The 16,336-nt window shown below is 47.0% G+C and overlaps 1 protein-coding gene across 1 annotated transcript in view; it reads left to right on the plus strand.

Annotated features, from left to right (window-relative positions):
* Positions 1-2,127: 2,127 nt before the first annotated feature.
* The window catches only part of LOC140426424 (5'-AMP-activated protein kinase subunit beta-2-like), an 84,933-nt gene continuing 70,724 nt past the window's right edge, over positions 2,128-16,336 (plus strand). The window contains exon 1 of the mRNA XM_072511185.1: positions 2,128-2,147. The gene's annotated coding sequence lies outside the window, so the exon portion shown is untranslated. The remainder of the gene's footprint in view (positions 2,148-16,336) is intronic.

Here is a 16,336-nt window from a genome sequence, read left to right on the forward strand (position 1 = left end):
GGGGGGGGGGGGGGGGGGGGGCAAATTCACCGGGCAATCTTCAAACCCCAACCCTCCCAACAAAACCTGACCCCGAACTTCCGCCTAACCCGGAAGGACAGGTAGCTCCTCAGCGGCCAATCACGGCACTGAGAGAAGACATGCGCAGTGTCCGAAGTGCTGCCTTGTCACCCTGCACTGTTAGCCTGCTTCAGGAAAACTGCTCGGATTGACAGTGACCTTTCTCTCCAGAAAGATCAAGGTCCCAACTGATGGTTTCTCGTCACCCTCACCCCTGTGACTGTTCCTTTATTCTCCCTTGCTTTCTTCCCTATTGAGAAAGTGGAAAACGTAATATATGTTCAATGCCCAACTGCCAAGGGTCAAAAGAACAGGGGAGAAGCAAAAATAGATAATTTATCACAATTGATTCATGCAGCGCATAGGTGTAGAAGCCTCTAGGCAGTAGAAAGAAGAAAAGACTGTATTCAATAGTTTGAATTTCTTGGAAAGCACGACAAATAATGCAGCAAAACAGGAAAGACTAGAAGCTGGAACAGAAGACTGCCATCTGTCGAGTCTCCAATTCTTCATTGTATGTCAACAGTGTTTTGGACCTGGTTTCCATTTGTCAGTATTTGGCAATAAAAGTTAGTTCATCTTAGTCACTTTAACAAAAGTATTTTTGCATATCCACTTACAGTTCTATGAATAGTAAGAAGTCTTACAACACCAGGTTAACGTCCAACAGGTTTGTTTCGAATCACTAGCTTTCAGTGTGCAGGTCCTTCCTCAGGTGAATCCTCCTGCGCTCCGAAAGCTAGTGATTCAAAACAAACCTGTTGGACTTACCCTGGTGTTGTAAGACTTCTTACTGTGCCCACCCCTGTCCAACACCGGCATCTCACATCAAGTTCTATGCATGTCAAGGGACACCAATGTTTTGCAGGACAGTTTGTAATCATCTAAGAGCCAGGGGGAAAAAAGATATTGCATTTTTTTAAAAATCAAGGATGTGGGTGTCCCTGGCTGAGCCATCATTTATTGCTCATCACTAACCGTCCTTCATTTCAGAACAAATGTAAGAGTTAACCCACATTGCTGTGCGTCTGGAGTCACATGTTGGCCAGACCAGGGAAGGATGGCAGATTTCCTTCCCTAAAGAGCATTAGTGAACAAGATGTGTTTTACAACAATCGACAATTCATCATTAGACTTTTAATTCCAGATTGTTATTGAATTCAAATTGCACCATCTGGCAGATCTTGCCCTGGGTCTCTGGATTACTAGTCCAGTGACAATATCACTACACCACCTCAGCATATTGTGGCAGATCAAATCCTAACATCATTTAAGACGGTGTCAAAAGCACTAGTGGGAAGATGTAATTGCAGTGTTACAGATTTACACAGGATGTTCCCATTATTACTGTAGACATTGGCATTTAAAGTGAAAAAAATATTTTTTTAAAACACATATTTATCTTTAAAATGATTCTGAAGTGTATCTATGTGCCCTGAATCAATAACTCCAGGTAGGTAGGTCTGCTTCACCTGAAGAATACCCTTTCTCTTGACTCTCCATTTGCAATAATAACAGCAAATTTGGTAATACAGAACTTGAATATTGCTGGAAAAGGCATTTTGTCAAAGCTCTTTGTCTTGCACTATCAAGACAATAGCAAGAATACCAACGTGGGCTTGCAGTGTGGTGCATTTGCATGTACTGGAAGTTACATACATTAATACACAGGGCCCTGTTATTTGTAGACAGAAAGAACATGTTTATACATTGCACCTGTTTCACCTAAACAAAATAAGTGATGGGCATTCACTGGTTCTGTTATATATGTGGGTTAGTGTAGTTGTGTGTGATCTCTCTTTAAGGAGGGAGTCACGTGACATGGTGACATCATTGACTACTTTGCAGGCTTTTGCCTTAGTCTAGTACTAACTCTTGTACATGAAGACCTATCTAATAAACTTCTGTTGATATTTCATTCAACTCAAATGCACAGCAATCTATTTCTTTTGTCCTGTTGGTCCAAAGATACAACAGTTTACAAAAAGAAAACCAGCAATGAAGAACAGATCGGAAAACCTTGAATGAAGTAGGAACTCTCTTTCTCTCTCTGCTGAAGTAAAGGACCGCTTTCCTACTTTAAACCCGTGAGTGCCTTGTACACCTTTACTATATAGTTGAAATGACCTTGAAACTGCAAAAAAAAAAAAAATAGCCTTGCTAGAGGAAACCCTCTCAAACATTGAAGGATGATGCATCTAAATGAAAGCTTGAACTCCTAAAAGACTTTAACTGAAAGCCATCTTGTGCATCGGAGATCTTTTATCCTTTTTACATTATCATCACTTTTTCCTTCCTCTCCAACACCCTTTCCTTCCATGTTATCTGTGTGTATGTAGAATGGGGAAAGTCGGAAAGGTAGGGTGGAAAAGGGGTATTACGTAGTCAGTTACATTTTTGTCAGTTTAATTATTTTACTGTTAAATAATAAAAGGTTATTTGTGTTAAATTTAGACACCTGGTGACTGCAATTTATTGGGCTCAGCCAAGGTCTTCAGGTATTTTAAAAATAACATCTAATTTCACTTGTGTTGTGATGTACCATCAATGACGACAGACGAGAGTCAGAAGAGTAAACTGTGGCTTTAATCAGCTAAAAGACACCTGCTGGCAGCCGGTCCCAGAATGAGGGCAGGGCTGGAGGTTAGCTACCTTTATACTTGAGCCCGAGGGGCGAAGCTAGCAGGGACAAACCCAGACATGTAACAAACAGTAAGAACAGTAAGTACAATAAGTAAGAACAGTATGTACAATATAATACAGTGGTTCACCACATTCACCCCCTGTTAAAAAAGAGTCCGGCGGGGATGAAGTGGATGGGTTGAATTAGAGATCGAGTCTGTCGGGGGCTCTGACCTTCCGCTGTGATCGCCTCAGTCCCGGCTGTGGTGAGGACACTGGTGTCGGATGTTGAAGCCTGCGTATCCAGGAGCGTGTCGTCTTCCGGATAAATAGCAACGGAGGGAGACGGTGTAGAGTCATGAGTAGCAACAAAGGGAGACAGTGTAGAGTCGGGGGTAGTGGTGATGGTCGCTGGGGAACCTGGGGGTGCCAATTCCCGAAGGGAGACTGTGTCCTCCCGTCCGTCATGGTGTGCCACGTAGGCATATTGGGGGTTAGCATGGAGGAGAAGGACCCGTTCAACCAGGGGATCCGACTTGTGACTCCTCGCATGCTTCCGGAGGAGGACGGGCCCTGGAACCGTCAGCCAGGACGGGAGCGAGACCCCTGAGGTGGATTTCCTGGGGAAGACAAACATTCTCTCGTGAGGGGTCTCATTGGTGGCAGTGCACAGGAGCGACCGGATGGAGTGGAGCGCATCGGAGAGGACCTCCTGCCAGCGGGAGACTGGGAGACTTCTAGACCATAGGGCCAGGAAGACGGCCTTCCAGATCGTTGTGTTCTCCTTTTCCACCTGTCCGTTTCCCCGGGGGTTGTAGCTGGTAGTCCTGTTTGAGTTGATGCCCTTGCTAAGCAGGAACTGATGCAGCTCATCACTCATGAAGGAGGAACCCCGATCGCTATGGATGTAAGTGGGGAAACCAAACAAGGTGAAGAGGCCGTGCAGGGCCTTGATGACTGTGGCAGAGGTCATGTCAGGGCACGGGATGGCGAAAGGGAAACGTGAGTACTCATCAATGATGTTGAGAAAGTACACATTACGCAGTGGAGGGGAGGGGAGGGGCCCTTTGAAATCGATGCTGAGGCGCTCAAAGGGGCGGGAGGCCTTTACCAGGTGTGTTCTATCCGGCCGATAGAAGTGCGGTTTGCACTCCGCGCAGACCTGGCAGTCCCTAGTCATGGTCCTGACCTCCTCAATGGAGTAAGGCAGGTTGCAAGCCTTGATAAAATGAAAAAAACGTGTGACCCCCGGGTAACAGAGGTCATTGTGGAGGGCCCGAAGTTGGTCTACTTGTGCGCTGGCACATGTACCGCGGGATAGGGCATCTGGGGGCTCATTGAGCTTCCCAGGTCGATACAAGATATCATAATTATAGGTGGAGAGTTCGATCCTCCACCTGAGGATCTTGTCATTCTTGATCTTGCCCCGTGTGGTAAACCAATGTTGCATTTATATTAGGTGATGTATGGTAGGACCTGTACTACAGGTACGACGGTAGTCTCTGCCTGCTGGCTCCACCCAGTAGGCGGAGTATAAATATGTGTGTCCTCCGTGCAGCAGCCATTTCGGCAGCTGCTGTGGGGGGCCACACATCTTAGAGCAATAAAGCCTCAGTTGTAATCAACTCTCGTCTTTGTGCAATTGATCGTGCCTCAATTTATTGCTCTAAGATTTTCAGAAGATGGACCTCCGTATCAAGCCGATTCGCCTGCAGCTGGATCCGCAATCAAGCGATGCCAAAAAGGACTTTCAGCACTGGCTAGCTTGTTTCGAGGCGTACATCAACTCGGTGCCAAGCCCTGTTCCGGAGGCTCAGAAAATACAGATACTGTACTCGAGGTTGAACTCCAACGTCTTTCCGCTGATCCAAGACGCGCCAAACTATGCCGAAGCCATGACGCTACTCAAAGAAAATTATGCCCAGAAGACGAACACGCTCTTCGCCAGGCACGTACTCGCCACTCGCTCTCAACTCCCTGGTGAGTCCATAGAAAACTTCTGGCGGGCCCTAATACCACTAGTCCGGGACTGTGACTGTCAGGCCGTTACGGCCATGGAACATTCAAACCTCCTTATGCGGGAAGCTTTTGTTACGGGGATTGGGTCGGACCTCATACGCCAGCGACTTCTAGAGGGGGCCACGCTCGATCTCACAGAGACAAAGAAGCTAGCACTCTCTATGACAGTCGCCTCGCGCAATATCCAGGCCTACACCTCCAGCCGCGCGGCCCACCCCTCCTACGCATCGTGGACCCCACAGACGGCCACCCCAGCGGGGGCCTTACCCAGTCAATACGCCTGCGCCATGCGCCAGCCAGCGAACCCCGGGGGTCCCCGATGTTACTTTTGCGGCCAGCAAAGACACCCCCGCCAACGCTGCCCGGCCCGCGCTGCTCTTTGTAAGGCTTGCGGTAAGAAGGGGCACTTTGCTGCGGTGTGCCAGGCCCGCGCAGCCGCCGCTATCGCCCCCACCCCCCTCGATAACAGACAATAGGCGCCGCCATCTTCACCTCCCCGGACCACATGCGGCCAGTGGGCACCGCCATCTTCTCCCCCTCAGACCACGCGTGGCCAGTGGGCGCCGCCATCTTCTTCCCCTCAGACCAAGCGTGGCCAGTGGGCGCCACCATCTTCCCCTCCGCGCAACAGTGCGGCCCATGGGCGCCGCCATCTTTTTCAACCCCCAACACGTGCGGCCCATGGGCGCCGCCATTTTGTCCGCCACCACTGCGTCACCGCCACCACTGCGTCGCTCCCAGCGGCACATCAAGGCCCCGGACCGGTTGAATCTCTAACTGGTTCACTGGACTTCAAAAGACATTTTTTTTCTCACAAAAATTGTACATGTAAAATTCAGTTGTTGTATATAATTCGCCACCACCCCCGCCGGACTTAATTTTAACAGGGGGTGAATGTGGGAAACCACTGTTGCACCTATATTAGGTGATGTATGGTAGGACCTGTACTACAGGTATGACGGTAGTCCCTGCCTGCTGGCTCTGCCCAGTAGGCGGAGTATAAATATGCGTATCTTCCGTGCAGTAGCCATTTCGCCAGCTGCTGTGGGAGACCACACATCTTAGAGCAATAAAGCCTCAGTTGTATTGAACTCTCGTCTTTGTGCAATTGATTGTGCATCACCCCGCTGCGTATTGTTAAACATGAAGGCAACCGACCGTTGGTCAGTGAGGAGAGTGAATCGCCTGCCGGCCAGGTAATCCCTTCAATGTCGCACAGCTTCCACAATGGTCGGGGCTTCCTTATCGACGGAGGAGTGTCGAATTCCGGAGCCCTGGAGGGTACGGGAGAAGAAAGCCACGGGCCTGCCCGCTTGGTTGAGGATGGCTGCCAGAGCAAAGTCAGATGCATCGCTCTCCTCCTGGAACGGGATGGACTCGTCTACTGCGTGCATCTTGGCTTTGGCAATGTCTGTTTTGATGTGGTTGAAGACCAGGCGGGCCTCAGCCGTCAGGGGAAAAATGGTGGATTTAATGAGTGTGCGGGCCTGTCCGCATAATTGGGTCCCTTTGGGCATTATAGGAAAAGAACGCCAGGCATCTCTTCAGGGCCTTGGGGCAGTGGGGGAGTGGAAGTTCCAGGAGGGGGCGCATGTGGTCGGGATCGGGCCCGAGGACTCCGTTACCCATGAACTTCCACGGAATGTGATTCGGAAGCCAGGGAGATTTTCTGGGTTGCGGGTAAAATTGTGCGGGAGCAGCGCCGTGCTCCCGGAGTCGAAGAGGCAGGTCGTCTCGTGGCCGTTGATCCGGACGGCCATCATGGATTTAGTGAGGTGACGAGGTCGAGATTGGTCGAGGGTGATGGAGGCGAGCTTTGGAAGGTGGGTGAGCTGATCAAGGGTAGCGGAGGCCAGCGTACAATCTGTGAGCAGGGGTTCCGGGAGGCGGCGGGGTGATTCCAAGATGGCGGCCCCCACGGGTCGCAAGTGGCGGGTGTCGTCGAAGATGGCGGCCCCCACGTGTCGCACGTGGCGGGTGGCGTCAAAGAGGGCAGCCAAGATGGCGCCCCCCACGGGTCGCACGTGGCGGATGACGTGGAAGATGGGGGCGGTCCCCACGGGCTACACGCAGCGCTGCTGGGTTTAGAAACAGGTCGGGCCTGGCAGACTTAGAGAAGTGGCCCTTCTTTCCGCACCCGTTGCAGATTGCGCTCTTCACTGGGCAGCGTTGTCGGGGTGCTTACCCTGGCCACAGAAGTAACATTTCGGGCCTCCGGAGTTGGCGGGTCGCGGCACAGGCTTGCGGCGCCCCTGGGTTGGGTAATGGCGGCGCCCACGACGTCCACGAGGGTGCCGCGTGGTTGGAGGTGTAGGCATCCATGTTATGGAAGGCCACTTCAAACGAGTCCGAGAGTTGTACTGTGTGTTGGAGGTCGAGTGTACCCCCTTCTAGTAGGCGCTGGCAGATGTAATTAGATTTTATGCCTGCGACATAGGCGTCCCGGATCAGCAGTTCGGTGTGCTTGACAGCCGATACCACCTTACAACTGCAGTTCCAGCCGAGTACCCGCAAGGCGCGAAGAAATTCAGCTTGCAATTCTCCGGGGCGCTGTCGCCTCGTGGCAAGGAGATACCTAGCGTACACCTCGTTGACATCCTTAACATACTGCCCCTTTAACAGCGTTATCGCATCCTCGTACGAGGTAGTGTCCCTGATAAGAAGGAAAACTTGTGGGCTCACCCGGGAGTTGAGGACTCACAGCTTGTGGGTCTCAGCGACGGCGGTGGCGGAGGAATAAATGTAAGATTCAAAACACCTTAGCCAGTGTTCAAACGTGGCAGTGGCGTCGGCTGCTTGCGGGTCCAGCTCCAGGCGATCAGGCTTGAGCGATGGATCCATCTTAAAATTTTAGCTGATTAAATTGATGTACCATCAATGATGACAGACGAGAGTCGGAAGAGTAAACTGTGGCTTTAATCAGCTAAAAGTTACCTGCTGGCAGCCAGTCCCAGAATGAGGGCAGGGCTGGAGGTTAGCTACCTTTCTACTTGAGCCTGAGGGGCAGAGCCAGCAGGGACAAACCCAGACATGTAACAAACAGTAAGAACAGTAAGTACAATAAGTAAGAACAGAATGTACAATATAATACAGTGGTTCACCACATGTTGTGACTTCGGGTCAAATGGGGCTGGAATTGACTACACACAAGCGTGACAAAGAGCCCTGCATTCCGAAGTATAATCGGAAGCAAAATTTTCAATTTGTTAAGAAGCTTGGTTCAGCCAAAAAACCTGGGGATGTGACTTATAAGGAATTGGTTAAAATATTAGAAGACCATTCTGTACCAACGCCATTAACTATTGCGGAGAGATTTTGATTTCATCGAAGGAATCAGTTCGAAGGGGAAAAATGCACAGTTCATTGTAACCCTCAAGCGACTTACAGAGTTTTGTGAATTTGGCAACTCATTAGATGACACAATTATTGATTGTTTGGTGTGTGGTTTGAAAAATGAGGCCATTCTGATAAGATTATTAATGGAACGAAGTCTGAAGTCTGCATTAGATATTGTCATTTTAAGTGTGGCTCAGTGGTTAGCACTGCTGCCTCACAGCGTCGAGGACTTGGATTCGATCCCGGCCCCGGGTCTCTGTCCGTGTGGAGTTTGCACATTCTCCCTGTGTCTTTTTAAAAAAAAATTTTTAACATAAATTTCGAGTACCCAATTCATTTTTTTCCAATTAAGAGGAATTTAGCGTGGCCAATCTACCTACCCTACACATCTTTGGGTTTGTGGGGGTGATACCCACGCAGACACGGAGAATGTGCAAACACCACACTGACAGTGACCCAGTGCAGGGATCGAACCTGGGTCCTCAGCACTGTGAGGCAGCGGTGCTAATCACTGCACCACCGTGCAGTCCATTTCTCTCCGTCTCTACTTGGGTCTCACTTGCTGGAGTAAAATAATTCTCTAGAGAAGAATGCGGCAGCACGGTAGCGCACGTGGCTAGCACTGTGGCTTAACAGTGGCAGGGTCCCATGTTCGATTCCCTATTGGGTCACTGTCTGTGCGGAGTCTGCACGTTCTCCCCGTGTCTGCGTGGGTTTCCTCCGGGTGCTCCAGTTTCCTCCCACAGTCCAAAGACATGCAGGTTAGGTGGATTAGCCATGCTAAATTGTCCTTAGTGTCCAAAATGGTTAGGAGGGATTATTGGGTTATGGGGATAGGGTGGAAGTGAGGGCTTAAGTGGGTCGGTGCAGACTTGATGGGCCGAATGGCCTCCGTCTGCACTGTATGTTCTATGTTCTAATGCTCAAAGGAAGACACAGAACTCAATTCAAAGGAAGAAGCAAAATAAATTCAACTAAGAAAATTTGCAATGTGGACGGAAAGAACACCAACCACAGTGAAGCTAGAGCACTTCATTCTGATGAAGAATTGAAGCTGAATGTACTCTGAGTCCAGGGTGGTTCACAAAAGTTTTTGCCAAAACTGAATGGACAATCTATCAAAATGGAGGTTGATATGGAAGCTGCTGTTTTCCTGATTCCTGAGACCACCTACAAACAGAAAGTTAATCACCTTCTTTTGAAGCCAACAGATGTGATTTTGAGAACCTATACTGTGGAAATAGTGCCTCTGAGGTTATATCACAGTCAAGGTTGAGCTAAGTGGACAAACTGCAGAGCTACCACTCCATGTGGTCCAAGGATGTTTCCCAGCTCTCTTTGGCCACTCTTGGCTGGAAAGAATTAAACTGAACTGGAGTGCTGCAAACAGCTTAGTTGATTCAAAGTCAGACTTACAGACCCCAATGGAAAAAAATGGCAGTGTTTTTGAAGACACACTGGGGTCCATGAAAGTAATACAAGTATCCTTGAATATTAAGGAAAATAGCCAGCCAAAATGTCTCAAGGCTAGAGCAGTGCCCTCTGCTATATGTCCAAAGGTAGAATCTGAATCAAAGGTAGTTTTTCAAATTATATTTTTCAGATGATCTATTCTATACAATATATAAATTCCCCTGCTCTTTGAAGCCAAAAATATTACTAACACAGGCTCTTAGTAATAAAAATTATATTTTAACTATTCAATTTATAAATATGACACCAATACACAATATGCAATATCACATTAACAGCATTTTCATTAATTCAACTTAAACTGTGGCTGCTGGCACAATTTTTAAATTCATTCTTGGCTCATGACCATCACTGGCTAGACCAGCATTTATTGCTCACCCATCCCTAATTGCCCTTGATAAGGTGGTGATGAACTGCCTTCTTGAACTGTTAGGGAGGATGCTCCAGGATTTTGACCCAGTGACAGTGAAGGAATGGCGATATAGTTCCAAGTCAGGATGGTGAGTGACTTCATAGAATCATAGAATTTACAGTGCTGAAGGAGGCCATTCGGCCCATCGGGTCTGCACCGGCTCTTGGAAAGAGCACCCTAACCAAGGTCAACACCTCCACCCTATCCCCATAACCCAGTGACCCCACCCAACATTAAGGGCAATTGTGGTTACTAAGGGCAATTTATCATGGCCAATCCACCTAACCTGCACATCTTTGGACTGTGGGAGGAAACCGGAGCACCCGGAGGAAACCCACGCACACACGGGGAGGATGTGCAGACTCCTCACAGACAGTGACCCAAGCCGGGAATCGAACCTGGGACCCTGGAGCTGTGAAGCAATTGTGCTATCCACAATGCTACCGTGCTGCCCCTTGGAGGGGAACTACCAGGTGGTGATGTTCCCATGTATTTGCAGCCCTTGCCTTTCTAAATGGTAGTGGTAGTTGGTTTGGAAGATGCCATTTTGGTGAGTTCCTGCAATGCACCTTGTAGATGGTACACACTGCTGCTACTGTACGTTGGTGGAGGAGGGAGTGAATGTTGAAGGTGGTGGATGGGGTGCCAATAAAGTGGGATACTTTGTCCTGGATGGTATCAAGCTTCTTGAATGTTGTTGGAGCTTCACTCATCCAGGCAAGTGGATAGCATTCCATCACACTCCTGATTTGTGGCTTGTACAATGTGGACAGGTTTTGGGGAGTCAGGAGGTATTTTATTGCCTGCAGAATTCCCAGAATCTGACCTGCTCTTGCAGCCACAGTGATTATACGGCTAGTCAATGGCAACCTCCAGGATGTTGATAGTGGGGGAACTCAGCGATGGTAATGCCAGGACGATGGTTAGATTTTCTCTTGCTGGAAATGTTCAGCAAACATCCCCACTTCTAACCTTATGATGGAAGAATGTCACTGATAAAGCAGCTAAAGATGGTTGGGCCTCAACTCCTATCCTGGAAACTTGTGCAGTGATGTTCTGAGCTGAGATGATTGACTTCCAACAAGGATAATCATCTTCCTTTGTGTCATGTATGACTCAAACCAGCCAAGGTTTTCCCCATTACTCCAATTGTGCTCGGGTTTCTTGATGCCATGCTCGGTCAAATGCTATGTTGTTGGCAAGGGCAGTCACTCTCACCTCACCCCTGAAGTTATTTTGTCCAAGTTTGAACCCAGGCTGTAATGAGATCAGGAACTGAGTGGAACTGGCAGGTCCTGAATGGCTCTGAGCAGGGTGCTTTAAGTAAGTGCCACTTGATGGCAACTTCCATCACTTTACTGATGATTTAGAGTAGGTTGATGGGGCGATAATAGGCCAGTTTGGATTTGTCCTGTGTTTTGGTGTACAGACCATACCAGAGCAATCTTCCAGATTGCCAGGCAGAAACCATTGTTGTAGCTGTACAGGAACAGCTTGGCTAGGGGCGGGGCAAGTTCTGGAGTACAAGTTTTCAGTACTATTGCTGGAATATTGTCAAGACCGTAGCCTTTTCAGTAACTATTACAATTCCAGACCAGACCCCAATAGTGTCTAGGATACTGGACTGAAACCCCAATATTTTCATTTATTTGTAAGACTGTGGAAAAAATGATTCACTCCTGGAATGATTGCTTGAAGAAATAGAGCTTTGGTATTTTGTAAACAAGATTTCATTATGAATATATTAAACTTTTTAACTTCACACCCAAAAATAACAGCTTACAATTACCCCTTAAACACTACTACTCAATTTCCCATTAAACAGCATAAAATAAACATATAGCTCTCAATCTATCTTACTGTTGCTCTTTCTAGCTTTAGTCTATTTGCTCTGTTTAGGTCACCTTTGCTCATGAGTCGCCAGGTATCTTTATGATACCGCCACGTGGTTCAAGTTCAGGTTATGATTAATAACACAGCACACCGCTTAGTAAGGATTAAAACAACGGTCATTTATTATATACAACAAGCAATATTAATACCCTAATACTACTATTTATATAATAAACCTATCACTACTGGCCAATACTTAACTTAGGAAGAGCCCACCAGGTCAGGGAAACGAATGGCTTGTCCAATCAAATCTGGCCCGCGGGATTCAAAAGGCTGCTACAGGTCGGTGGCTAGATGTCTCTACTGGGTAGCGATCGTTGGATTTAAACTTACGGTACCGGTGGCTGGTCTTGCGAAGGTCTCGAGCAGGCAAAGATGAGAGAGAGAGAGAGATCTGAACTTGGACCCTTACTTTAAAAGGGCCCAGGGGCTTCCCGCCTCCCGGGGCGGCCCTTGACCCTGAGTCCCAAGTGATTGGATTCTGTCCCCAGTCTCTGGGGTCGATGTGTCCAATGGTGAGGCGATTCCTCGATCGGGGGGTGGTCGCTCACCTGTCTTTGTTTCGGCCACTGCAGGCGCCGACAGGCCTGACCCGGTATTCAATTGCTAATATGTTGCAATTGTTCCCGGGGATAGCCGATTTAACTGTGGATGTCTGAGTTGATTAGGTGTAAACAGTCCTGAATGAAACTGCGGATACCTGGATTGATGGGCTGTTGATAGCCCTGAGTATCGATCTGGGCTACATTCCGAGAGCTGAAGCTGCAAACCTGTCTGCAGCTGCCTGCTTGTGTCTTCTTGGCTGCTTTTCCCAGCAGTCTTTCGGTTTAACCATTTTAAACTGGGTTTTGGCCAGATTAATCGGAACGCAGCCATTTTTACATGGCTACATTACAATTTAGCATCAGGCAGATCAGAAATAACTTCTCTCTCCAAAGATTTCTCCAAAATCTGCCTCTCTGTAGCTTTACCAAAATGTCTCTCTGCATTCCTTGGCTCCACCCTGCAATGACCTCATCTCCCCAAGCTGTAAAACAAATTATCTCTGCAGGCTGCAAAACGCATTAACTCCCCAGGAACTTTCGCAGTCAAACCACAGTCCATTAGTCCAGACTGAAAAACACATTCCTTCACCTTCTGGCTACTAAAAGCACCCAGGCTCTGCAAAACAAAATTATTTTAAAAACAAATGACCACGGCAGTCAAACACACTCTAACCCCAGGCTTTTAACCCTTAAATTGCCCAATACTTAGAATCCAATATTCCTAAAGCCATACAGTCGTCACAATAACCAATCAGCCATTTCTTAATACCTGTATCACATGAAGTGAAACAAGTTGGCTGATGACCGACATTTGTGGTGCAAGGACCTCTGGAAGAGATTAAATGGATCATCAATAGCACTGCTGCGCTACGGCGCTGAGGATCCGGGTTCGATCACGGCTCCGGGTCACTGTCCATGTGGAGTTTGTACATTTTCCCTGTGTTTGCGTCGGTCTCACCCCCATAACCCAAAGATATGCAGGCTAGGTGCATTGGCCAGGCAAAATCGCCCTTAATTGGAAAAAAAAAGAATTGGGTACTTTAAATTAAACAAAAATGGTCATCCACTTGGCACTTCTGGGTGAAGATTTTGCAATTGCTTCAGCTTTATCTTTTCCACTGTTCCACAGCTCCATAAACAGTGAGGATGAGCTTCCTCCTTCAGTGAGTTATTTAATTGTCAACCACCATTCACAACTGTACGTGGCAGGACTGCAGAGTTTTGATCTGATCCATTGGGTGTGGAATCGCTTAGCTTTATCACTGACTGCTTATGCTGCTTGACACACAACACGAGTCCTGTGTTGAAGCTTCACAAGGTTGACACCTCATTTTTATGTATGGCTGGTGCTGTTCCTGGCATGCCCTCCGGCACTCTTCATTGAACCACGGTTGATCCCCTGGCTTGGTGGTAATGGTAGAGTTGGGTATATGCCAGGTCATGAAGTTACAGATTGTGGTTGAGTACAGATCTACTGCTGATGATGGCCCTAAGCACCTCATGGTTGCCCAGTCTTGAGTTGCTAGATCGGTTTAAAATCTATCCCATTTCAGTGGTAGTGCCACGCAACACAATAGAGGGTATCCTCAATGTGAAAACAGGACTTTGTCTTCACAAGGACTGTGCAACGGTCACTTCTATCAATACTGCAGTTGTAGTGGACCGATGGTTCTGTGGCAGGCAGATTGGTGAGGATATGGTCAAGTATATCTTTCCCATTGTTGGTTTACTGATCACCTGGTGTCTGGGGAATTATCTGTAAGGTTTGATTCCATGAGTATGACTATGTCAGGCTGTTGCTTGACTAGCCTGTGAGACAGCTCTCCCAATTTTGGCAAAGCCCCCAGAGGATTTTCCATGGTCGACAGGGCTAAGTTTGCCGTTGTCATTTACAGTGCATAGGTCGATGCCAGTGGTCCACTTTTAGACTTTTTAGTGGCTTGATATAACTGAGAGGCTTGGTAGGCCATTTCACAATGCATTTAAGAGTCAACACACATTGCGGTCTTACATATACTAACATTCACACTTCAAATAACTTGTTACGGATGCAAACAAATCTTGAAAAATGAAAATAATTGGCAGTCTGCCAGAATATCAATGCTGGGCTGGAGTAAGATTTGTTTCACAAGTGTTGCAATTAAATGAATTTTTCTATTGAGACTGTTTTTTCACATCGGGTACTTTGTTTCAGCAGTGGGCTTAAGGGGGGGTCATAGCAGGTTACATATCTAATTGTTGCAACCATGCTCCAGAAGACAGGTCACCCATGAACAATGTGATGAGAGGTTGATTAGTTCAAAGTTGTTATCATCCAGCTGCGCATCTATTCAGGTAGTCCTTCTGCAACAAGATTATTTGTTATAGGGAGATTTTATAGAAAGCAACTTGTTAGAAAGTAAACTCAATGCTGTTCTTTATATTGGAGATTGAAACAGGATGTAAACCCAGTGAATAAATGCTGCCCTTTGTGCAGTGAGACATTTATTTACTTAGTTTCCACTCACCCTTTTATTAAATGACTCATCTTGGAGCTGTCAACTTTGCTTATTTGGAGACTCATTCTATTTTGTTGCAGTGGTTTTGTTAAGTATTTTTTAAAAGTTCCACATCAAAGGATTGCAGCCGCAGAACATAGAATATCAGTATTTTTACAGCTCACGAGACCATTCGGCCCATAGTGTCTGTACCAGTTCTCCAAATGAGCGTTATTATTTAGTGCCATTTTCCCGCCAGTTTCCTGTGCCCTTGCACATTGTTTCCATTCAAATAATCATCCAATTATTTGGAACATACCTCCACACTTCCAGGCAGTGCATTTCAGACCTGAATTACTCACTGCGTGAATTTTTTTTTCTCTTATCTCATTTGATTCTTTTGCAAATCACTTTAAATCTGTGCCCTCATGTTCTCAATCTTTCGTGGCAGCACGGTGGCACAGTGTGCTAGCCCTGTTGCGTCACGGCGCCGAGGTCCCAGGTTCGATCCCGGTTCTGGGTCACTGTCCGTGTGGAGTTTGCACATTCTCCCAGTGTTTGCGTGGGTTTCGCCCCCACAACCCAAAGATGTGCAGGCTAGGTGGATTGGCCACGCTAAAAATTGCCTCTTAATTGGAAAAAATGATTTGGGTACTCTAAATTAAAAAAAAATGTTCTCAATCTTTTTACGAATAGGAAGTTTCTCCCTGTAATGTTATGTGGTCACGTAGGAATGAAGACAGGTGTGAGATTTGAATGTGTGCTCACAATCACTGACACTGAGGACAAAAATACTAGAAGCAAGTTCGTGTTTTATTTATCCTTATACAAGTCTGCAGAGTTGGGTGCCTCCTAGACAGGAGCACACCAAATAGCTTGTTTCATCTGTTTATATACACTTTGTTCATTTATCATTCTTCTGCCCTCTCCCCCTGATTGGATCAGGTTTCACTGAGGTTCACATTCTTCTTTATACGCCTTCATCATACATTATATGTCAGTATTCACGCTTCATCATACATTATACGTTCACGTTTACGTACTCCTTCTGTCCAGTGGGTGGTCCCCCTAGACATTTGCGCAGCCTCAGTGGCTTGTTTATGTCTTTAAGACTGTCCACTCATCTATTTTACTAAGCCTTTCCCAATCTATCTTGCTCAATATTCAGACCTATTATTATCTCTTCTGTTAATGCACTACTTCTTCATTATCTACACTTCCTCATGTGCATCTGTTTCCTTGTCCAAGCAGTACTTTCCCACAAGCTTGTGTTAGTTTCTTTAGTCTGTTATTCATTTAATACATTTAATAATCCAAATATTCTCTTTCTCTCACAGGTGATAACTTAAACAGTTTATTACAGAAGTACTGATTGTCCTTACACATCATGCCTGCAGCCATGATTTCCATGCCCCCCCCCCCCCCCCCCCACATCACCTAAGATGCATAGCTCAGTAGGGAAATAAATACACATGCTACATCCCCTATCTACTCTGTCC

This window comes from Scyliorhinus torazame, chromosome 7 (assembly GCF_047496885.1).
Source record: "Scyliorhinus torazame isolate Kashiwa2021f chromosome 7, sScyTor2.1, whole genome shotgun sequence".
NCBI classification, from domain to species: domain Eukaryota; kingdom Metazoa; phylum Chordata; class Chondrichthyes; order Carcharhiniformes; family Scyliorhinidae; genus Scyliorhinus; species Scyliorhinus torazame.